Below are 26,188 nucleotides of genomic sequence, written 5' to 3'. Positions count from 1 at the left end.
ATCCAAAATTAAACGCGAACTTTCCGATTTCCTCCTACCCGGCACGGCGGCACACCTTCATTTCAACTTGAACAAATTATCAATTTTAGGACAAAGTCCAAAAATTCTTCAAATAAATCACAAAGGGGCTTCAACTTTGAACTATTAACGTTGTTCGATTTAATTAGACGTAACCTTGACCCTAAAACTTTTCAATCACGAGTCTTAACCCGAAATATTTTATTCAAACTGTTTAGTCGTAAATTGCTTCTCGGATTTTGCTTTCTGTTTTAAAGGGGCCGTAATTTAACTTGATTCAAATAAATTATGCTCATAATTGGAGCGCATTACAAGTAATAACGGTGGTGTGCTATCTATTCAAACTAGGGCGGAAACTGCTATGAGATTTCACAGGTATTCGCGAACGTAGCTTGGCTACTTTGGTAGGTTTATAAATTGTAATGGACTATTTCAGACCAACAAAAATTCGCCATTTAACAATTAAGAATGTGGTAATGTAAGATGCGCCCATCACCACGATAACTGTAAAGTAATCGAAACGTCAGAAAAAATATAATGACAATAATAAAGACGAAATTAAACCATAGAAACAGTTTTACGACGACTCGTAAAAACCGAATAAAATACTATAAGAATGTTTTTAGAACCAAAATTAAGATGCAAAAATGTACAGATTCCCGGAGCTTCTAAGGCGCTTCTTTGTTGCGCCTGTTTGTAAGGTAATTTCCACATTCGACAATGATATCCACCCATCGACGACATTCAAAATGTAATCACAGGCTCTATACCCATATTTTCAACCATGCTATACCAAATAATGGCACACCTTCTCGAGAAGCATAGGAACATTCTCGAAAAACCTCATTCAAAACGCATCCACGTACACAAGCTTCGTTGCTTCGTAAAAGTGTCTACATTTCCCTGAGAACATCTATATTTTCTTAATGGAGGTCACCTGAAGCACATTCCGTACTGTATGGTAATAATATTCAATGTACGCCTCAAAACAGAATAAATTTTGAATAACATTACCCAGAGTGTAGCCAGAAAGGATTCTGAATCAATGAACAGAGGTTTACTTGAATAAAGAATTTCTTGTGAGCACGTATTACTTGTATGAATGCAGTTTCCGTATGAAGAGAATTCAGCTCTTCTAGATCTACTTAACTTGGCTCTGTCAAATAAATGAATATCAGCTAAACCTATGAGACCGTACTTAAGCGATATAAAATGAAAAGGGCTCTGATGAAGTGATCTGTACTAACTGCTTCAACTATGTTCTATGCTTCAAGTCATGATGTGCTTAGTCGAAGAGACACGTTGGAAGAAGCGGTCCTGGATATGGAGCATAAGGTTTTTTTAATTGTTTAAATGGGTACATGAACTTGTGGCTCGTTTGTTATAGCCAATAACAGTGGTCAAGGCTTGCTGGTATCGAGCAGCTGCAGCTCGATGAGAGAGAAAGAAAATAGATGATTAAACTCTAGCAGAGAAGAGAGAAATACCTTAAGCAGAAAAAGAAACCAATGTGACTGAAATCCAGAAACTGTCGGAAGAAGTTTCTTAAGAAGGAAGGAAGGATTTTCAAAAAAATTATTCCCTAATAAATAATTTTAGAATAACGTGGATATATTTTTCTTGGATCTTTCTTACTTTTTTCTATATTTTTCTTTTTTTATTTCTATATTCTTCTTTCTCTTTGTTTGTCTCTTTCATTTATATTCATTCACGTGTAACGAATTCCTTAAGTCGTCGTCAGTCTCAACCCTACCAGACTCATATTACTCGTAGATTCTCCAAGTTATTACGATATTCACAGCTTAAAGCGGATGCTTAAACTATTAATAAAGTTTACTTTTCATGCCAAGATGACTTAATTTAAGAATACTTAACGCTTTAATAAAATTCCATATTTGTTGCGTATTTATTCCATCTCTCATTTACTTACAGCAGACATTTATATTGTAATATTTTAAGGTATGCACAATAAAAATCTGAATTATACCTTTTTTTTTATTGCTTAGATGGGTGGACGAGCTCACAGCCCACCTGGTGGTAAGTGGTTACTGGAGCCCATAGACATCTACAACGCAGACGCGCCACCCACCTTGAGATACAAGTTCTAAAGTCTCAGTATAGTATCGCGGACTCACAAGTGGTCCTACCACCATTAATAAATATTATACTAATTATAATTCAGATTTTTATTGTGCTTGTCTTGTCTAATATATAAAAATAGCAACCCTTTCAATCCCCACGGTAGTATTTACCCTATTGCCCTACCATCTAATCTTTTGTCCACCTAATTTATCCAATATTGCAAGCTTCATTCATAAACTGCTTTTTAAACCATTTATATGATAGGTACAGTTGTTTTTTTTTTGATCTGCTATAGGTTCACAGTTAAAGAAAAATATCAATTACAAGCATTTTCTAAAAAAGAAATTAACCAAACCAATTCGTTAACACAACAACTACGCACGGTATCTTTTGATTAAATTATCTGTGTATTTCAAATTACTCATTCACAGTAAATTAATGCATCATTCGATTAGAACGAATGAATGAGAATGAAAAAGCATTTCTTCGTTGCCGCTGTATCGTTATATTGTTAATTATTGTTACTATGAATACATGTATCTGCTTTAAATTTTAATTAACTCGTAATTACCTATGAAGATAATTTAGATGTTAATTTTGATGCATTATTATCGTCACTATTTCTTACGAGGTCGGGCATACATTAGTTGAATTAAACAAATTATTAAAAAAAAAAAAACCTGTTTATTCACGTATAGTGTAATCAGTTCTCTTGACGTACTCCACGTCTGTTGTCAGCGTTAATTGGCCCAGCTAACGACTCACCTGGTGTTAAGTGGTTACCGGAGTCCATTGATAATTACAACGTAAATGCCGCCACCCACCTTGAGATATGAGTTCTAAGGTCTCAGTATAGTTACAACGGCTGCCCCACCCTTCAAACCGAAACGCATTACTGTTTCACGGCAAAAAGAGGCGGGGTGGTGATACCTACCCGTGCGGACTCACAAGACGTTCTACTACCAGCTAGCGCTAAATGTATGCGAAACACGATAAATATGGAATTATTTTTATAACATACATAATATAATTTATAATACATTCTAAGGAATTCTGTATGACAACAATGGCGCGTGCGCAGCTGCTACAAAGTATTCCCGGCACCGTTGCTAATGCTTTATAACAATAATATGCGAATCGCGTAGCCAACATGACTAGAATGAGTGACGATGAGACTAGCGCCAGATCTATAGTCGAGTATTATATATAAAAAAAAATTGACCTTGTCACGAAATGAAACTCAATCAAGAAAATTATAGTCAGTAATTAAATGCGCTGTTGTGCGGCCATACGAGTATTAGAAACGAGATTTGCCGGCACTTGGTACTTACGCACTTCAAAAGAAATGTTTTGAAATTCGGACAATCCAACACTTCTTCTCTTCACTCGCGACATTTCCTCACTGCTGAGGGTCGTAACCATCATATTTTGACAGGATATTACTTCTTGCAATATCCCTCCAGCGCCTCCGATCATTGGCCGTATGAAGGGCTTCATGGAATGGAATCTCTAGTGTGGTGCGGATTTGATCGAACCACCTTGTTGGACTGCGTCCGCGCGGTTTCTTTCCCTCAATCTTCCCTGTCACGAATAGTCTCTAAACTATTGGGTGTTTTCCGAGCAATATGATCGAAATACTTAAGTGCGCGGTGAAGTGTAGACAGTCTTGTCTTGATCTGCAGTTGTTCCAAGATAGACACATTGGTTCTCTTCGCTGTCCAAGGTATCCGGAGCATTCTTCTCCAGCACCACATCTCAAAAGCATTCACGCGTTTGCGATCAGCCGCTTTAAGGGTCTTCTTCTTCTAATCTCCCAATATAATTAATTACAGACCAGCATGTTTTGCAAACAGAAGCAAACCCGGATCACCAAAAATTCTTAGTAAAACCTTTGATTTACTACTACTTACTATCTGGAAACATTACGCTAATAGAAATTTCGTTTCCAGATTTTTATCTAGGCACCGTTCTGGATCTCAGAAGAAATCAGTCTCTCGATGATGGCCTTCTCTAAACTAAGTTCAGTAACAGTTTTATGCGGTAAGCAGCGACTCAGCTATGCCCCCAACATTGGTAAATATCCATAGACATCGAAAACCACTGAGCATTAAGTGCGCAATATAATCAAAAAAATAACTGAACTTCTCAACAAAATATGACGTAGCACACTATAGATTCGATTTTTAAAACTCAATGGATATATGTATGTACGTGATTCGAAATAGTAAGAATGATTTAATAATTTGACACTTTGTTTTTAATTGATGGCATTTAAGGAATGTCGATTAACGAACTTCCTCCATAAGACACACGGATCTATGAATTGGTAAATAGTTAGTGTATCGATATTGTGAGATCCCTATAGAATTATAGCTCCCTGTAATTATTCCCTTCATCTACCGGAGAATAGGAGGCTGCATTCTCTAAGTAATACCTGCGTACTGTGATCAACAACAAGCATTCAGTAGTGATAGGTGTATTGTACGCGTGTTATTAAGAACGACCCAACTTAACCCATAGACAGCCCACTGAGTTTCTCGCCGGATCTTCTCAGTGGGTCGCGTTTCCGATCCGGTGGTAGATTCTGCGAAGCACTGCTCTTGCGAGGGCCGGTGTTAGCAACACTCCCGGTTTGAGTCCCGTGAGCTCACATACACACGTTAGGGTGAAGCTGAAATAGCCTCTCAAGGCCATCAGCATAGGTAAGAAAAGAAAAAAAAAACGGCCAACTTGTCAATTTCTACCGAGAAGCAGTCATGCGGTCATCCTTCAAAGATGGAGCTACCATTATACAAAATAATAGAAATCTCAATCTGATGTCTCAAGGTGAGTAATGGCATTCGCGTTGTAGTATCTCTGGGCTCCAGTAATCGCTCTACTTCAGATGGGCTGTGAACTCGTTAATTCATCTAACCAACAAAAAAATATGCTTATTCATTATTAAATTAATGGGAGGCTGAACGCTAGTAATTTTATCGGAAAAACCAGCCAATTCATTAATAAAGATAAATGTTATTAGCAAAGGAGGATACATGAAAAAATCAATGTCTCTTTCAAATATGAATGCCTCTATATTTGAAAAGTGAGATAATATTATCACGTAAGACGACCTCAGCGGACCGCAGCAATTTCAAAAAATAGACCACCAAAACAGAACAGCCTTTCCGCATAACATGAATAGAAGTATCTAATAATAATAGGATGCAGTGTCCATCCGCGCACGTACATAAACAACGACCCATTCGATCCGATACACCTGTGTGTAAATTGCATTTATTTATGCGGCACGATGCGTCCATTCTTGTAACAAAAGAACCGTGCAAGTCACGAGCGAAAGTTGTATTGAAAATTTATCAAAAAAATACGATAATTTTTGTTCTATGTTTTCGATATTATTATGATAATATTCGCTACAATAAGAAAAACGTGCTTGAATCGCCCGTTAGAAAACTAACTACTAATAGAAAATAATAAAGTAAGCGGGTGGTATTTTTTATGAAACATACTTTCTCGTTACGTATTTATTGTCAAACAGAATACAGAGTACTTGAGTAGATACCACAACCTAGTCTCATTTCCATTGGCAACGTCTATGTTTCAAACAAGAACGTAATTGCTTCCTGACAAAAATAAACAGCATACATACACAAAGTGCTCTAACAAAACTAAACCTTGAATTATAAAATTGCAATAATTATACCTCGATGTTAGTGACTATTGATTTAAGTTGAATAACCTTCTGAATATTTTCTCCCAATATAGTTCTCTTTAGAAAAATAAAAACGGAGCAACGATTCGCTCCCTCTTATAACTTGGGCCATACCATTTAAAGTACAAAGTCAGTATCTCGGCATAGTCAAGGCGACACAGGGCGCACTGCGACCTCTGTCTGAGAACTATCGGCGCCGGCGCATCCCATTTGAATATTTGCACGCTAGCCGTATCAACGACTTTGTATTGTTAATATTTCATGAACCAGGAATTTCAGATTAGAATTTTCTAAACTCGAGTACGCCTCGAAGTAGCCTGGAGGTTTACTCACTGTTTATTTTGTGTATTAATCGCAGAAAAAGACTTTCATAGCCTACGAAAGTCTTTTTCCAAAGTATTTTTTCCCCTACCTAATTGTTTGTAGCCTAAGGAGGTATTCCAACTTCGCGAGGACCGGTGGTAGGTGAGCTCACGGCCTCAACCTGAGAAAATTACTAACACTGGCCTTAGAAAGAGCATTGCTTCGCTGATTTTTTATTATTTTTTATTGCTTTGATAGGTGGACGATCTCACAGCCCACCTGGTGTTAGCATCTACAACGTAAATGCGCCACCCGCCTTGAGATATAAGTTCTAAGGTCTCAAGTATAGTTACAACGGCTGTCCCACCCTTCAAACCGAAACGCATTACTGCTTCACGGCCGAAACAGGCAGGGTGGGATCTACTACTAGATTGGAATCGCGGCCCACTGATAACCACCGACGAGAAACTCAGTGGATTGTATCTATGGGTTAATTCGCACGTCCAACTCTTCCTAAAAGTTTGTTAAAATTCTAAGAATTAATTACACTTTACCTAGGTATATGCCGTCTTTCGTAACAAATAAAATTGTAAAGTATTTATAAATATCCTAAGCTGTGAAAATAAAAACAATATGTATACAAATTCAAAAGATTACAAACCGTTTATAACGCGTGAATATCCTTGATTATTTAAAAGTAATGTGTTATATTGAAATATTTTCTGAAAACTTTTTAATTTGTAATTTAATTAGTATGTATGCTATTAAATAATAAGCCTTCAAATATTTTTGATTTGAATCATTGATTGCACCAATATGATTGCGATATTGTGTCTTCGATACACAATGAAAATAAATCCGAATTATAGAAAACGTGATTATATTTTTCAAATAATACATACGAAGTATTATCGTGTTAATGCCGTTCAAACTTATTCGTATATAAAATAAAGGCCGATGTATCAGCACATCATAAAGTTTGATGAAAATATTGAGTTAATTCGGTCTCTTCCTCGTAACTTGATCTCTTTTCAATTCTATTCCACCATACGAATTCGCTTCGTAATTCCGAATGTTAAAAGCGCAAAAAGTCCATCGTTACCGATGTAGCACGAAATTGGCATGTCCGGTTTTTTTAATTTACGATCCCGAACTGAACGGTCGCCATAATAGAATCGATTATTCGTATCGAATTGAAATTTCCCACGGAACGCGAATCGATTTTACAAATACATCGAGAGCTTGATTAATCGTATCAATGTTTAGGCGGTCAATGATTACACGTGTTTGTTTAGTGAGGATGGGAAGCATCGAGCTATTATCGATATTTTAATTTTAGTTGTCGTGGCCTAAAGGACAAGACGTCCGGTGCATTCGTATCTAACGATGCAACGGTGTTCGGATCCCACAGGCGGGTACCAATTTTTTAAATGAAATACGTATTTAAGAAATGTTCACGATTGACTTCCACGGTGAAGGAATAACATCGTGTAATTAAAATCAAACTCGCAAAATTATAATTTGCGTAATTACTGGTAGTAGGACCTCTTGTGAGCCCCACGGGTAGGTACCACCGCCTTGCCTATTTCTGGCGTGAAGCAGTAATGCGTTTCGGTTTAAAAGGTGGGGCAGCCGTTATAATTATATTGAGACCTTAGAACTCATATCTCAAGGTGGGTGGCGGCATTTACATTGTAGATGTCTATGGGCTCCAGTAACCACTTAATACCAGGTGGGCTGTGATCACATACAAGGTGGTCTATGCAATAAAAAAATACATGCAAAAAAATTAAGTATTAATAAATTAAAATAAATTTTATCGATAGGTCGGGATGGTTATTGTAACAGCTCAGTATCAAGTGGACTATAAACTGTATAGCCCAATTATTGTGTAACATAGCGAACTTAAGCTAAATCATTTTTCACACATAATAATAATCTACTTCAGTAATATCATATCAGGTTAGTTACTCTTAACTAAAATTTAATATCTCCATATTTGAAACGTATCATTTTGAAGGCACTGATTCTATAATAACAAACAAAACGTACTTTATATCAAAAAAGCATTTTCAGAATTACATGTTACGCGCGAACGAACAAAGATTTGGAAAATACTTTACAAATAAATTCTTAACATTCCTTTGTTGGAAAGTTCGTATTCAATAACAAAAAATAAGTTTGATATAAGTATAATAACAGCTTTAATTTATAATCACATGATTACTTCATCTATACTAATATTATAAAGCTGAAGAGTTTGTTTGTTTGAACGCGCTAATCTCAGGAACTACTGGTCCGATCTGAAAAATTCTTTCAGTGTTAGATAACCCTTTTATTGAGAAAGGCTATGGATTAAATAACATTACGGTAAAACTAATACCTACAAGTGGAGCGCCAATATTGAATGTTTCAAAATATTTTCACTTTCTATGTAAATGAAGTGGGGGGGTAAAATTTAGCGTTATGCCAAAGTAACTATTCCACGCGGACGGAGTCGCGGGCAAAAGCTAGTTCATAATAAAGTTTCAGTCGTTTTGAAAATACTTTACAGCTAACGCGATCACCAATTTTATGTCACATTACGTATAAAATAACTCATGGCGAGCGCGTATTTCATTTATTTCAAGATATTTACTGTCGTATCGATATGCATTTACAAAGATATGAACATAAACATTGGAGACGCGAGCTGCATACAAATTGTGTTTGACAAACGGAATTGGTTCTCTCCGGGACGAACGTTTGTTTCCAATGAATATTGATGCTAAGAAACGCGTTTTCTCGAAAAAAAAAAAAATTTATTCGAGAGAACAAAAAAAATGACGTCTTACAAATATAGACTTCTGTCTCGTTTTGTTTGGATAGCACGTTTAATATATTCAAAATACTGATGATATTCCAGAAGGTTGATACTAGAATATTCCCAGCAATAATGACTTAATGCAGACTATAATAATATCAGACTCAATTCTAGTTCATTACGGATTAAAATCTTATGATACAGACTAAATGAACATAGTCATGTATTCCCTAATAGCTATTAAACTATTTATCGAATTTAAGTATATATTATATATAACTAGCTGACCCGGCAGACTTCGTAGTGCCTCAATCGATAAATAAAAGACCTAAACTTTTGTATAATAAAATAAACTTAAAACAAACAAAAGGAATCCGTCCGACGGGGGACACATCAAAGGGAAAACAAAATCATTATTTTTATTTAATTCCGAGAATTTTCATATTTACCTACCTTTTAAACCTTCTCTGGATCTCCACGAATAATTCAAGACCAAACTTAGCCAAATCGGTTCAGCCGTTCTCGAGTTTTAGCGAGACTAACGAACAGCAATTCATTTTTATATATAGAGATAATATAATGCGTCTTGGTAAAGCCCTTAACAGTACGAACGTCTTGATATTTGAACATTGACATGACATTTAGGTAATGGGGTTTAAGTCTCAATAGTATTTAATATTAGGGATGGTTCATCATCCAAATCGGAACTGCGCGTGACAAAAACAGACAGGGTTTTAAAGTAAGTAAAGATGCTCTCTTAATACATAAATCTTTCATTTTATTATTTATTCTTTCTAAATATTAGAAATAACGAATCAAATCTATTATTTTGCAAAAACAGCTTTTGACTTTTCGATCGAGTCTATTTTATCTTTATCTTGGAGAGTTGATTTCTTAGACTCTAGTAGATTAACAATTAACACTTATCTCAAAATTTATTATTAAAAATATCTTTAACATTCTTGAACCTGAAATTCGAAAAGTTTGAAAGTTATGGAAAGTATTAAAAATACAAAACGACAGTAAAAAACTAGAGATGAAACCGTAATTATAAGTATTAATTTAAGTTTGAAAACTTGAAAACCGTCCTTATGCTTCCAACATCAATATTAGTGTGCGAGCAACGTCGGCCACTTAACGTCAGTATCAATAACAGCCATTAACCTAAAAGCCGCAGACATCGATAAAATATCCGCTGCAAACAATCGTTAAAAGCTCGATTTAAATCACGGATAACATTAAAAACAATTTCACGATTTCCGATGTTTTCAATACTTTAGTTTTCATAGCCGACAACAACTCCAATGAACGCGATATTGAACCTTAAAAGTATAGCTGATATAATCCAATTCACATTCTTGTTGATAATTTATTAACAATGCATAGGTAAAAATCAAAGTCGTCGTGGCCTAAAGAAAAATACGTCTCGAGTACTCGTCTCGAGCGATGCTCAAATCCCGCAATCAACAACATATTACACACTACATACTTCATATACATACAAATGACTTTCACGATATCATCCTATATCGTGTCATAAAATCAAACCTGCAAAAATGTTAGTTAGCGTAATTACTATGCAACTGAGACATGCATATACATATAATCTCAAAGTAGGTAGGCATATTCTCGTTGTGATGTCTATGAACTCTGGTAATCATTTCATACCAACTGAATCGTGAAATCGTTTAGCCGAAGTAATAATAAAAATAAAACAGTAGATAGGTTAGCTGCACGAGACCAACGGTGACAGATTATGAGGCGTGCCAACTGTGAACAATCACCTTATAAATGTTATAACGATAATGAATTATATGTTGGCGCTCAGATAGGTCGATCATTTTGCTAAGCTTGAAAAATAAATCTTCTGTAAGATAGGGCACATTGTGAGCCCGTACTGACTTAGGCCATAGTATGACTCGTCGATAAACCAATAGGACATTTTGATTTCGCGGAAAAATCGTAACCAGTCCATCCTTCATCGCTGCAAGGAGTAGAAAGACTTGTAGGACTTGTAAAGTGCAAAGTACAAGTATTCTGACCGCGACGGGGCAACGCAAAGCCACATGTCTTGCCAACAATATGTCTTGTCGGATCCCCTGAATCCACTCTCTTTGTTTTTAGGCCTCTCAACCACTGGTCGCAAGAGTTCGACGAGCAAACTAACCCATAGACACAGCCCACTAAGTTTCTCGCCGAATCTTCTCAGTGGATCGCGATTCCGATCCTGTGGCAGATTCTGCAAAGCACTACTCTTGCTTGGGCACTGCTCTTGTTAGCAATTTCTCTCAGGGTGAGCCGGTAAGCTCACCTACTCCGGGCGTAGCTGGAATAGCCTCTTAGGCTACCAGCGAACAGGTAGGAAGAAAAGTACAAGTACATCGGACTCCGAAACGGTTCACTAACCTTGAACCTAGCCTAGTATTGACACTTCGTTGCTGCTGAAGTCGTCGTGGCCTAAGGGATAAGACGTCCGATGCATTCGTGAGCGATGCACCGGTGTTCGAATCTCAGGCGAGTACCAATTTTTCTAATGAAATACGTACTCAACAAATGTTCACGATTGACTTCCAAGTTACAATTTGCGTAATTACTGGTGATAGGACCTCTTGTGAGTCCGCGCGGGTGGGTACCACCGCCCTGCCTATTTCTGCCGTGAAGCAGTAATGCGTTTCGGTTTGAAGGGTGGGGCAGCCGTTGTAACTATACTTGAGACCTTAGAACTTATATCTCAAGGTGGGTGGCGCATTTACGTCGTAGATGTCTATGGGCTCCAGTAACCAATTAACACCAGGTGGGCTGTGAGCTCGTCCACCTATCTAACAATAAAAAAAGGTGTGGTTATATTGGTAGGTAAGTTATCAACGTGTCGTAGCAACCGCCATCGATCTTCCGCACCGACAGAGTGGATCGGGTGTCAACAACGACTTGACCTTTCGTACCGGAGCTATGGCAGATTACAATAGCTTCTCCCCTAAGTAAAACTGTAGGATGTCAGGGCTGTCGGACTTCAGACGCTTTGATGACCCAACCTTTACTATGGCTTCAGCAATTGCGCTACGTGTGTTATAAATATGCTGAATTAAATGATGTAGGATGTCTTAGAAGAGCCTGTTGTAGATTAATAAGATGTAGTAAGCTCGACTCGCTTTCCTGGTCGATCTTTGATTTGGCTTTGTACCCGTAGCTACCATACTGTACAGGATCACAAGCTAGACCAATCTGAAAATACATAATAATATGTTGAATGAATGAATGAAATGTCATTGAAAATGGTCCAGCCATTTCTGATTCTATTTAAAGCATGTAGACATAATACATAATATTATATTATACTCACAAACTTTCAGGCATTCAACTTTAAAAAAAAAATCATAAAAGGAATGAATAAAAAATAATTAAATATAGTATATAGTGATGTACTAAATGTTTTTATCTAATTACTTTTGTTAGAAGGTCTATCTAGAAAGTCTAGAAGAAAAAAATCTATTAAAGAGCTAGGAGCAAGATTTTTGTTAAAATGACCTGTATCCCCTAACTTGTTTTTAACATTAAAACTTGTTTCCCCATTTACTTTAAAGTAAATACTAGTAAACGTTGTCGCTGTTGGTCATAGATCTCATCAAAGGCTCGCTATGTGTCGCAATATGGTCTAATATTTTTTGTTTGATTAAATATTTTATCTGCGTTAATATAAATAAATAATATCTGACTCCTGCATTAAAATGGGTGGCAGCATTGACATTACGATTTATATGAGGTCCAGTAAATCTTCGGCAGTTGACTTATCTTATTTATAACGCATATATATATAAAAATCAAATATCATGCTTGTGGTCATATGTAAAAAAACGAATATGCCACTGAAAATCTACAAAATCAAAAAGCTCTATTTTATCGTGCTTAGTGGAAGATAGGAGCACATCCCTACAATGAACCGAACATGCCACTAAAAATCTACAAAATCAAAAATCGCCATTTTATCATGCATCGTGCAACATAGGAGCACATCTCTAAAACGAACTAAATATACCATTCAAAATCTACAAAATCAAAAATCGGTATTTATCGTACATCGTGCAACATAGGAGCACATCCTTACAACCAACCGAATATGCCACTAAAAATCTACAAAATCGAAAATCGCTATTTTATCATGCATCGTGCAACATAGGAGCACATCTCTAAAACGAACTAAATATACCATTCAAAATCTGCGAAATCAAAAATCGCTATTTTATCGTACATCGCACAAGGTATCGGCACATCCCTACAACGAACCAATAACGTTGATAACACAAATTGCGTCCCGTCCACATTAATCGCGCCGCCGCGCCGTGTAAGAATTCACTACGCTCCCAATTGGAATTCAACTACAACGCTAAACTGTAACATATCTATGCATTTCAAATAAACGTTCAATGTTTCACGGTTGTTTTGATTAATTATGAGAATGAATAATATGTTAAAGCTTTGTTGACGTATTTTATAAGAAATAAATAGAACATTGTTAAATGTAATTATAATGTAGAAAGTATGAGTAAGAAGCATCTAATTAGAATGTAGAAAGGTAAAAGCCTTATTATTTTCATAAAAATATTAATCCCTTTGAGTTTGTTTCGGTCCTTCTTGAAGTAATTGACCGCGTTTCGCTTTCAATGCTACGTGCTAAATGAGATCCAAAATATAGTTTCAATTTTATTCGTGCGTGTTGTATTTTTAACTTATTTACTTTACAGGTCAGCACAAAAAATTGTATCTTTTTTTATTGCTTAGATGGATGGACGAGCTCACAGCCCACCTGGTGTTAAGTGGTTACTGGAGCCCATGGACATCTACAACGTAAATGCGCCACCCACCTTGAGATATAATTTCTAAGATCTCAGTATAGTTACAACGGCTGCCCCACCCTTCAAACCGAAACGCATTACTGCTTCACGGCAGAAATAGGCAGGGCGGTGGTACCTACCCGCGCGGACTCACAAGAGGTCCTACCACCAGTAATATCTATAAATATTAGTTCTCTGAATGAGATTTTTGAAGAAAAAAATTATCGAAATAAAGAGTAGTCACATCACTGGTCGCAGGGGCTAGAATTATGCGAAGGCTTGCCTCGACCAAGTGATATAACCGATCTTCATTCTTGCATAATGCAATCAAGTAATGTGCGGGGCGCTGCCGTAAGACCTTCTGCACACCTGGGACCCAGACATTGAACAATGGAATTTAATTAGTGAACTCATTAATAATTGATATCAAATTTAAAAACTATTAGAAATTGTCATACATTATACGGTACCCTTGTCTGGATTATACTATTAATTCCTTTTTATAGTTTCTGTGGTGTATTTATTTAAAATAAATTGTTTTGGCTCATAATTAGCATATTATAAGTGGCTTAAATTTTTGCTACTTCATACTTTAGCGCAAAATTATATTTTATATTCCTACCTAACCTAAACATCAGCCCGCTGAGTTTCTCGCCGGATCTTCTAAGCGGATCGCGATTCCGATCCGGTAGTAGATTCGCTCAGCTTCCCTTGATTTGTTAGGTATCCTTTGGAGGCGCTCGAGCAGCTGTTAGCAAATCCCACCCCTCCTGGGTGAGTCTCTGCTCGCCCAACTGTCCTGGTGAAACTGGAGAAGCCTCCGGTCCACCAGTAATCCTTCATTCATAAAAAAAATCATTTCCTCACATACATATTAAGGTTGTTTTAATTTAGAAAATTTGTTTCTACTCTGTATTTTTAAACTTCAACATAGTAGCACCCCTCGATACCAGGCGTCTTTGCCACTGGACAGCAGTCGCCTCAAATTAAAGCAACTTGACTTCTGAAGAATCTACGTAACTGAAATTATTGATTATCTAAAGCTACATCAAAACACGGACAAAAACGAAATTATATCAAAGAACCTGTATTAATAAAAACGAATTACACTGAATCATTCAAGTAACCTCAATAAAATTACATATACAATTTTACAAGCATGAAAATCAAATAGCCCAATTACTTCGAAAACTGGGTTATTCTGCAATTGCAACTCTCGTAATTACCGTCGTATTAACTCGAACTCACGCGACCTATTTCCCCCGAATCGATAATCCCGATTAGGCGTAATCAAATCGCTACGAAATCACCGGTTGCCTATTTCCTATAGAACCGGGTCGCCTTTTAATTCTTAAGTCGCAATGATTCTCTGCTGTATGTAAACGAGCGAAGTTACGAGTGACAACATTGCGGCTACATGCATTAATGTCGTCGTAAATTGTTTGTTCACAGAATAAGGACGTTTGGTTTTGATTTAAACAATTGGGTTGCTTATTTAAATATAGTACTAGTAGTGATTTTTTTATTGTTTAGATGGCTGGACGAGCTCATAGCCCACCTGGTTTTAAGTGGTTACTGGAGCCCATAGACATCTACAACGTAAATGCGCCACCCACCTTGAGATATAAGTTCTAAAGTCTCAAGTATAGTTACAACGGCTGCCCCGCCGTTCAAACCGAAACGCATTACTGCTTCACGGCAGAAATAGGCAGGGTAGTGGTACCTACCCGTGCGGACTCACAAGAAGTCCTACCACCAGTGATTACGCAAATTATAATTTTGCGTACTTGATTTTTATTACACGATATTATTCCTTCACCGCGGAAATCAATCGTGAGCATTTGTTAAGTACATATTTCATTACATTGTTCAATCGTTAGCTATTAGACACTCGATTTTTTTTAAGTACATATATTTTACGGTCTTCTCTATTGCAGCTCAATGTTCGAATATGATCTTAGTCGTAGGTGAAAATCGTAAAGTATTCAAAACGTAGAGAATAATAAAAATACGTGATTAATTAAGTTAATAATGAAACAAATCAATAGTTAAAAATATTTTTTTTCCAGTTTAACCCAACCATTATTAACAGCGGTTAACATAAACGACAGTTAGATAACGCTGGAAACAAAAGCTCAAAAAAAGCCGTTGAGTTCCTTGCGCGCTCGGAACAGGAATTCGAACTTCAAAAACAAATTCGTTAGAAAGCTAAAACAGCTAGTAACCGGTGCTAGACAACGTTGAGAGATATACATACCGTAAAATGTCCGGGGTGGTTTTGTACCCTTTTGTACTAGGGGGGTAGCTGTGAAGTCGTCGTGGCCTAAAGGATAAGTCGCCTAAGGTGCATTCGTATCAAGCGATGCAACTGTGTGGGTTTGAATCCTGCAGGTAAGTACCAATCTGTCTAATGAAATACGGACTTAACAAATGTTCACGATTGACTTCGACGGTAATGGAATAACATCGTGCAATAAAAATCCTCCTTGATAAGTGTCAAAATTTTCAAGTTAATCGTACGTTGTGAAGTGTCCTTTGAAACACGTGTGACTGCTGCGTGTCAGAAAATAGGCAGTATGGTTGTACCTATTCATAGAACTTTATGTTACGCCCTACCTCAGAATACCGAAAAATTCTGAGCGCCCTACAACCAGTTAAAAAAAAAATATTTCAATGTTAAACAATGAATAGGAACAATAAATTTAGATTTGATAATCGTGCGCACGTGCGTTCAATACGAATTCGATTTAAAAGGTGTTCTACGTTGAGCTTACATTATGTGTGTACTTAGTGCGAGTTTTTTAACGTTCTCGACAACGTAAAAGTTAACTCAAATTTGTATGGAGCTGGAGCATTTTCCTACGTTTGCCGCTAGGGGCGCTGTTCTAACTCCATACAAATTTGTGTTAACTTTTACGCTATCGAGAACATTAAAAAAATTCGCTACTAAGCACACTGATACGGAATTACTGCGGCTCCAACGACGCGTTCGATTATTCGCTCGCGTGCTATCAGCGCCATTGTAATTTTAAACATTTTGCTCTGATTAATGTAAGATTCGTGGTTTTAGAGTTGTTTTAGTAGTATTTTCTAGATTTATCAATGTAACGCGCTACACTATTCATAGAAGCAATTTTATTTACCATAGCAGAACTGACGAACGCACGACCAATGTAGTATTAAGCGGCTAAAGAGGATAGATACGACAAAGTAAAGGCCGGCCGGCATCCAATTGACATTTACTGGTGGTAGGACCTCTTGTGAGCCCGCGCGGGTAGGTACCACCGCCCTGCCTCTTTCTGCCGTGAAGCAGTAATGCGTTTCGGTCTAAAGGGTAGGGCAGCCGTTGTAACTATACTGAGATCTTAGAACGTATATCTCAAGGTGGGTAGCGCATTTACGTTGTAGATGTCTATGGGCTCCAGTAACCACTTAACACCAAGTGGGCTGTGAGCTCGTCTACCCACATAAGCAATAAATAAAAAAATTACACGCGAAGTCAAGTCTTGATCATAATATGTGACAGCTGTGGCTAAAATAGGCTGATACTCACTCCTGGGTTAGCACACATGCGGTCACCAGTAAAAATAAATATTATTGAACAGTTAGAACCGTTGAAAAGCAATTTAAAGTTTGTACCACACTAGTTATGTTATGTTAAAACAGAATTAGCGCAACACAACAATGTTTTTCAAAACAAAACACACGATGTTTAGCTTGTGTAACACGTTCGAAGGTGCTTCGAATGAACACGGTGAAAGTTAGAATGGGAAGTCACAGCAATCTACATTCTTACACGGTCTAATGACGTCATCCGCTACTACCGTCCACATATATCAATTACGTATTTCCTGGCAGGTACGCGCCTACCTCTTCCTATTCAAAGGATGCGGGAGCCATATCACTGTGGCAACGATAGTATTGATAGTTTGACTTTAAGAGTCACTATGAATGACGGACTTGAGTGGCCTTAGAAGAAGGACTCGGTCAAAAGCGTTACATAAATAATAATTACTGGTGGTAGGACCTCTTGTGAGTTCGCATGGGTAGGTACCACCGCCCTGCCTATTCCTGCCGTGAAGCAGTAATGTGTTTCGGTTTTAAGGGTGGGGCAACCGTTGTAACTATACTGAGACCTTAGACCTGATATCTCAAGGTGGGTGGCGGCATTTACGTTGTAGATGTATATGGGCTCCGGTAGCCGCTTAACATCAGTTGGGCCGTGAGCTCGTCCATCCATCTAAGCAATAAAAAATAAATAAATAAATCTACTATTATAATAAAGGGTGGAAGGGTGGAAGTCAATATACCAATAAATAGACTAAAAATAAACCATGCGTTCACGCCTCGAAGGGAAAAGTAACACGTTTAAAAACATACCATGCGTATTAATTATCTGTACTTAATATGTCTTTGTACAATAATTTAGATCACTAGAAACCTTTAAGAGAACTGCTTATTCGAAAAGTGATTTTTATATGTGAACATAAATAAATCTTATGAATTATGACAGTCTGAATTTAGGAGAGTAATATGTATCTGGCCAATTTACAAAGAGATTTGTTTTCGTATTTATAAAGTACTAGCTGACCCGGCAGACTTCGTAGTGCCTCAATCGATAAATAAAAGACCTAGGCTTTTGTATAAAATAAACTTAAAACAAACAAAAGAAATCCGTCCGACGGGGGACACATCAAGCGGATAACAAAATTGTTATTTTTATTTAATTCCGAACATTTTCATATTTATGTACCTTTTAAACCTTCTCTGGACTTCCACAAATAATTCAAGACTAAAATTAGCCAAATCGGTCCAGCCGTTCTCGAGTTTTAGCGAGACTAACGAACAGCAATTCATTTTTATATATAAAGTATTATTGTCGGTTCGTACAGCTCCTAGTATTAAATTACTTGAAGGGGTGTAGCGCTTGATAAAAACCATAAAAGACTGTTCGCATGCCATACATTGAGTCTGTGTCTCGGGACGGAGCGGGTTGGATGCTGGCCAACCTTTTTTTTAGGATTCCGTTCGCGTCCACACAATGGAATCTTTTGTATATTTTTGTTGTTGTAAACGTGACTCTGATGGGATACTTTATATAAGCACCATCATTCAGATCTAAATTTTTTTTTGATAATATAAGTTACACATTATTATCGTTTCAGGTATATCATCAGAACATACCGCGTTGATCTGAATAAACACCAAAAGGTACATTGTGAAACTTTAGACATAATTAATGTGCTGAGTACTTAAATTGGACTCTAATTCGAAGTCACAAAACCACTAACTTTGCACAAAGTTAGTGGTTTAGTAAAATTGTGGATCCAATATAATATAATATAAATATTTTACTAACAATCACGCCACGTTAACTGGTCCCGTGATAAGTTCGTAAAGAACTTGTGTTACAGGTACCAGATATCGGAAATAAATGTAAGATTTTTATTATACACATACATATATTTAATATACATCCATAACCCTGGAAAAGACATTTATATTTATCATACAAATATCTTCCCTTGGCAGGATTCGAACCCGCGAGCCCCTAGTGTAGTGACCATGTCACTTTCCACTACACCAGACGGACGTTAAAACGCACGCTATGAAAATAAGTTTAATTTTATTAAGGCTACGGAACTAAGTCTATTTTTGCGAGATTCGTGCGCTGAAATGTTTTTAATATTCCCGGCACGACGACACGGAAACAACTAGTTTTATTGGTACATCTTGTAGCGGGCACGAGCGCTTGTTTATGTATGAGGGTATCGCACGTTTTTGTAAACGTTTCTAGCCTTTTTGGTGTAAAAATTGTTACGGTTTTAAACGCTTTAAATTATTTGCTTTTATTTGGAAAATTTAATTTTTTTTTAACGAAAGTGAATTTTAAATGACAAAAAATAATGTTCGAGATTCAAATGCTTAAAATATAAATAGTAGAATTTTGTAGCACTTAAAATTATTAAAAGGCTTTTAATGTTATCTTAAGATTAAATGGGCAAACTTACGGCCAGACCAGAACAGACCAGACAACGATGGTGCTTGTCCACCTTTAGACCCTGGTTGAAGTCTGAGATAATAAATACTCAATTTTCCAGAATAAAACGTTTTAAGGATTTGGTACAGAAATTGACATGACGGTAGTATCAACCTATGCAACTACACAAGAGAATCTACACAAGGGCATTCTCTAGCTTCAATGCGGTACATATATTACGATGTTTTTAGTCGCTTGAACCCTCAACACGTAGGCGAAAGACGGCCGATTCCCTCATGACCCACACTAACCTTATACAGAAAGTTGTCGCAAAGTCCTAGCGGTTGTCATTGGTTGCTGAATTTTCTGATAACTAATTAACAAGAATTAATCACCAAGATCAATCAAATCAAATCAAGATTATTAGAAATTGTGGAAATTTTGATATTCCTAAAAATTAAATCTTCATCCTCTAAAAGTTTAGATGACTTCTAAAAGCGGTTTCGAAATTTGAATTTCATTAACTATTCTTTCCTACTAAGAACTAACATGAATTAGATTTTTTTTTAAAGATATTTAATTTTTTGTAAAAAAAAACACCGTTACATAATCAAAAATCGATTCAAATCAAAAACCATTTCGGTAAATCAGTTTCAATTGAACAGACTAAAATCATATTTCACGATATTTGGCACGATTCCATTCGTTTCAGTGACCGGCTCGAACAAGTAGACTTCGCGTACAAAATCGCGATTTATTATCTGCAAAATTTTATGTGCTCACCGCGATTCCTTTAGAGAACTACTATGAGGCCTCCGTGGTGAGTATCTAATGGTCAAGACGCCCGCTGCATCGTATCGTATGAAGCCGCTATGTCGAAGTTACAATGCAACTTTTAAACAAAACAACATGGCACTTGTTCACGAACGTATGAACGAGCAATGTCGTAATAATAATTGTAGCGATAGAATTTTATAAGTAGACCAGCTGACCCGGCAGTCTTCGTAGTATCTCAATCGATAAATAAAAGATCAAACTTTTGTATAAAATAAACTTAAAACAAACATAAGGAATCTGTCCAACGGGGGACACATCAAAGGAAAAATAAAATTGTTATTTTTATTTAGTTCCTAGCATTTTCTGATCTCCTTCTCTGGACTTCCACAAATAATTTAGGACCAAAATTATCCAAATCGGTCCAGCCGTTTTTGAGTTTTAGTGAGACTAACGAACAGTAATTCATTTTTATATATATAGATACTACAAGTAAGGTATATTTTATAGATTATTGATAGCGTGGTATGGACATGTGATGCTTAGAGTGGAGATGATTGTGGCGAGGTAGGAAATGCTAATGCAAGGTAGAGGGGGAAGATGTCCACCGAAGAAGACATGGATGGGTTGTGTGAATGACGTTATGAGAGAAAGAGGAGTGAGTGTTGAAATGATATCTGATAGAGGAGAAGGGAAAAGAAAAACTCGCCGACCCTACCTAGTGGGATAAGAAGGGGAAAAAGAAGAAGAAGACTACACAAGTGAGGAATATTTATTTCGAGAACCACAAAACTATACAATCTTTAGGAACGATTAAAGTCCAAAACCATGAATAATAAATAGAGCAGTAATGTTTATTGAATTGTCAATGGCTTGAGCTATTTTCCCAGATGACTCGCAGTCCAACTTCTGGTGTCTGCTCCCAGTTTTATCGGACCTCTTTGTCGCGTTGTTTTATTTGTCTTTATGGCACAGCAATTTTTGGGAGCTATTACATTCGCCTAGTTTTATAAATTTTACATTAATTTTATCTCACGAGAAAATCCTTAAATAAATATTTGTCATGAGCAAAAACCATTAGGATTATGGCGGTAATTCAGTTTTATCTGTGTCGCTAAAAATCGAATTTCTTTTATCTCGTAAAAACAGATACGGTGTATCATAGCTATAGGAGGAGTAGGTACATAGCTAATTGGAATATTGGAACAAAAAGTAAGTGTTCAAAATGAAAATTTGGTAGATGAAAATCTTATATATTTACAAGTACCTTTAATCTGTCAATACAGATATTTTTTTTAAGTTATAGTTCTTTTAAGGTTCTTTAAATTATTTAGTGTAGGGCACCGATGACCTACACAGCCATTAAGGGATAACATATTATAAATGTAAAATTTCATTAAAAGAAAAAATGATTCCAACTATGGTCGTCAATACCTCTAAACAATACTAAGTATAAGCCAATTCAAATAGCCTCAACAAGAGGAAACTGTGCACAATTTTATCTAATTTCCATCGTGGATTCGCAGTAGGTTCCATGGAACTTTGTGAAATACTCGACTACGTAGACTAGCCACTGAACGTAGGCAAGGCTATCTGACAAGTTCCCAGTGATTTATAGTTGCATACTATAAGTACTTGGAATTATTCCATTATATAGAACTTTATAAAGAAGATCTATTTTCAATGCCAAAAAGGAGGAATACTACTGGCCAATTTTTGGCTACCTACCTACATTAAGAATTTCGTTCTATCAGGTGTACACATCAATGAGGCGTAGAGAGGAGATGCATGTGACTAGGAGATGTATGGAAATGATAGTGCAAGATAGAGGGGAAAGAGGTCGACCGAAGAAGACTTGGGCGGAGTGTGTGAAAGAGGAGTGAGTGTTGAGACGATGGCTGATAGCAGAGAACGGAATAGAAAAATTCGCTGGGCCGACCCCAACTAGTGGGATAAGGTGGATACAAAAAAGAAGAAGGTGTATGTACATATCATTATTTATTATTTTGTTAATTGCATGGATGAGTGAACGAGCTCTTAGCCTACTAGACATAAAGTGGTTACTGAACGTAATAAATAAATGCCACTTTTCACCTTTAAACCAATGTTTAAGTCTCAACTCTAGGGTATAATGGCTGTCGCACACTCATACCAATCTCAAACTAAAACTCACGACTATTTCGCGGCAGAAATAGACAAGCTGTCGTTGGTACCTATTTAGGTACCATGCATAAGACACTATCACTCGGGTGCGGGAGCTTATTATAGTATTCCCGGCAAAAACATTACTGGGCAAACGGTTTTAATCTTATGCCATATCAAATTTAAATTTCAACAGCTAAGACAATCGAATAAACAATTAAACTTGTGTTCTAACTCGCAAAGTTTGTAATCAAAATTGGAATCTAGGAAATTCGCGCAGCGGCCGCAGAACGTGGGCATCACTATCTACTAAGGTCTCGGTGATTTATAGTGACGTGCAACGTGAATTATCGATACTCAGTCGATTATTACGAGAAAGGTTCGCCGAGACATTTTGCTTGACATAACCGAAGATAATTCGATAAATTACGCCGCCGGACTTGGGGTATTTTTGGATGGAATACGGGAATTCTAATGGATATAGGTACGTGTGAGAGCTTAGTAATTTCAAGGTGCATTTAATGTATTGTTTATTACCAATTTATTTTAGTATAATAAAAATAGATGATAAAAAGCCATTTTTGCATCATAAACTAGTGCGTTATTTTTTTAACTTTTGTCTTAAAAAGTCGTTGGTAAATAATACCATCCAAAATATTCCCTTAATACCGATTTCACGATTGGCTGAAGTTGTATTGTTTTTATTACCTTCATAAAGAGAATATATATCCACCCATCTAATCTACCGTAATGAGCTGAAAGAAATTTGAACAGTTTTACAGCTAAAAATGACATCACTAGTAATATCTTTTAGTATATGCATAGGTAAGAGAAGCTTTGGAATAGTAATGTCAAAAATTTTAAACAGCCGTTGTGGAATTCACTCAGCTCGATGTGCGTGTAGTGTTTTTGCTCCGGACCGTTTCATTATACCATCCCTTTTATGCTTAATATTCTTTATGTAAAAAAATACACACGAAAAATAACAGAAAGACTAGCACGCGGAGTTTGTTTCGGCGGTTTTACTCAAGACTCCCGTCGTTTTTTTTTAGTCCTTTCTAGAATCTTCTTGCTTTAACATTCAATAAGCATACTTTAGTATTCACGAGTATTATTCCAAATTATTATTTCGCGGGTGGATAATTAAATCCGCTTTTAAGACAGACTGTTACAGTCCTCCGCAACAACGAAGACGTTCGGAAATAATATACATAATTTTAAAAAGACGGATTAAACCGTACAATTATTATAGTTTTTATAAAGTATATTTTAGTCCGCGCTGGTGGGTACTACCACCCTGCCTATTTTCGCCGTGAAGCAGTAATGCGTTTCGGTTTGAAGGGTGGGGCAGCCGTTGTAACTATACTTGAGACCTTAGAACTTATATCTCAAAGTGGGTGGCGCATTTACGTTTTAGATGTCTATGGGCTCTAGTAACCACTTAAAACCAGGTGTGCTGTGAGCTCATCCACACACCTAAGCAATAAAAAATAAATAAAAAAGAAAGTGGTCTGATATATACAATTCATTTTCAAGTACTTTTTCTCCTGACAAATTCTAGATTTAATACTTCTTAGTGACGTGATATTTAGTAGTTTATGATGCCTATCGTTCTACACACAGCCTGACGACAGGCAGCGATCACCTTGCGCCGTCACATAGCCCATTTACTCATTAGTTTGTTTTTACAAGCAATATTAGTCAAATAAAATGTGCACATTCAAAACAAGGCGACAACATTAATAGAGCCTTCACAACAAAACCGTATCGAGTCCACCCACACGTCCCTAATGAATTCTGAACAACAAACAAAACAATTGTAATTTATTCTGGCTATGAATTATTAATTTGTAGTTTAAAATAATTACCTCGCGAGGACGACGGGCGGTATCTTAATAAGTGTTAGAATTTATTTCCGTTCGAAGTGAGATTCGTGTGAATTAGGCCGTTATCTGAACGATATTTTACGTTTCTGTTGACTAATTAAGTGATTGAAATTCTACCTTCTTTTTTTTCCTACCTAGCTGAGAGCCTTGAGAGGCTATATCAGCGTAACCTTAACTAGTAGGTGAGCTCACGGAGCTTAAACCTGACAACGTTGCGGTCATGAACCCTAGCAAGAGCCGTGCTACGCAGAATCTACCGCCGGATCGGAAACGCGACCCACTGAGAAGATCCGGCGAGAAACTCAGTGGGCTGTGTCTGAGGGTTAATTTACTCGTCGAGCCCTTCGTCGCAAACAACGGCTTCGACTAGAACGATGACCGGTGCTTGAGGTACCTAAAAGCACCGTTAATGGATCGGGAGGTTCCGTAATGACGTGTTTGGGGCGACGTCGACTGCTTTCCATTCTGTCCGCAGGATCGGGAATGTAATTCTACCGGTCGCTATTCTGTTAAACAGAAAAAAGTTCAAAACTCTCTCTCTCTCTCTCTCTCTCTCTCTCTCTCGCTCTCTCTCTCTCTCTCTCTCTCTCTCTCTCTCTCTCTCTCTCTCTCTCTATTCTCGTCTCACGCATAGCGCTCGGTTCAATAGTATTAGCATTTATTTATTAGTACGAGTACTTAGCATAACATATTCTACGACGCCTATCAAAAACTTCAGTTGTCAAACTAATTGTAATGAACAAATAGACTTAGGGTAATAATCCAAAAGTAAACAAGAATTAATCAATAGAAGTATATATAATATGTATCCACCAATATTATAATCGGTCTCAATTCAAACTCTCGATTCGTGCTCCTTTCGCTTTCATTAACTGAGCCAAAGGAAAAATACGAAGAAAAATAAATGTATATTTTCGCAACAATAAAACAAGCTCAGTGAGTAAAGAATCGTACCCAAAAAACACATTACGAATCCATTCTAACGATTCAATAGATCAATAAACCGGGACACGACCAAAGAGTATGCAAAAGGGAGGGGAAAAATCGGGAAATTCTCGTAAAGTGAAGTGGGCCGCTGAAATATCTTCGATTCGGCAACGTACTTTGATTCGGTCTCGCGATATCAGATCGGGAACCCTCTCACCTGGCGTGACAATTTTAATAAAATAATATTTTCCTTAAGATGTTACTGCCGCTTATTAAAGTAAGGGTTCGAACCGCGAGATTTTTTTTTATCGCAAATTATGGGGAGTGAAATTGAGTGGCCACAAATAAATTGTTTCCCGAAAAGTTATTTTTTTGTGTGTGTTTAAAATGTAGGGATTAATATCTCGTGTACTCAATACATTTTTTTATTTATAGCTTAGATGGGTGGACGAGCTCACAGCCCACCTGATGTTAAGTGGTAACTGGAGCCCATAGACACCACCTTGAGATATAAGTTCGAAGGTCTCAGTATAGTTACAACAGCTGCCCCACCCTTCAAACCGAAACGCATTACTGCTTCACGGTAGCAATAGGCAGGGCGGTGGTACCTACCCGTGCGGACTCACAAGAGATCCTACCACCAGTAAAAATTATGATGAATCAAAGAACGTAAGAAGAGATTTTTGTTTCCATTGTAGACAGACCACAATACCGCTTAGACTGTGGTGATTGGCC

General features: G+C 37.0%; 1 protein-coding gene across 5 annotated transcripts in view; it reads left to right on the top strand.

Annotated features, from left to right (window-relative positions):
* The window catches only part of caps (capricious), a 476,818-nt gene that overhangs the window by 294,354 nt on the left and 156,276 nt on the right, over window positions 1-26,188 (top strand). Inside the window, exon 4 of one of the 5 annotated variants that reach the window (XM_089727186.1) lies at window positions 18,910-18,955. The exons of the other annotated variants lie outside the window; for them this stretch is intronic. The gene's annotated coding sequence lies outside the window, so the exon portion shown is untranslated. The remainder of the gene's footprint in view (window positions 1-18,909; window positions 18,956-26,188) is intronic. 5 annotated transcript variants of the gene reach the window in all.

This window comes from Bombyx mandarina, chromosome 04 (genome assembly GCF_030267445.1).
Source record: "Bombyx mandarina strain Sakado chromosome 04, ASM3026744v2".
Taxonomy (NCBI): Eukaryota; Metazoa; Arthropoda; class Insecta; order Lepidoptera; family Bombycidae; genus Bombyx; species Bombyx mandarina.
The sequence above is the reverse complement of the archived record's forward strand: the minus strand, read 5'-3'. Positions and strand labels throughout refer to the sequence as shown.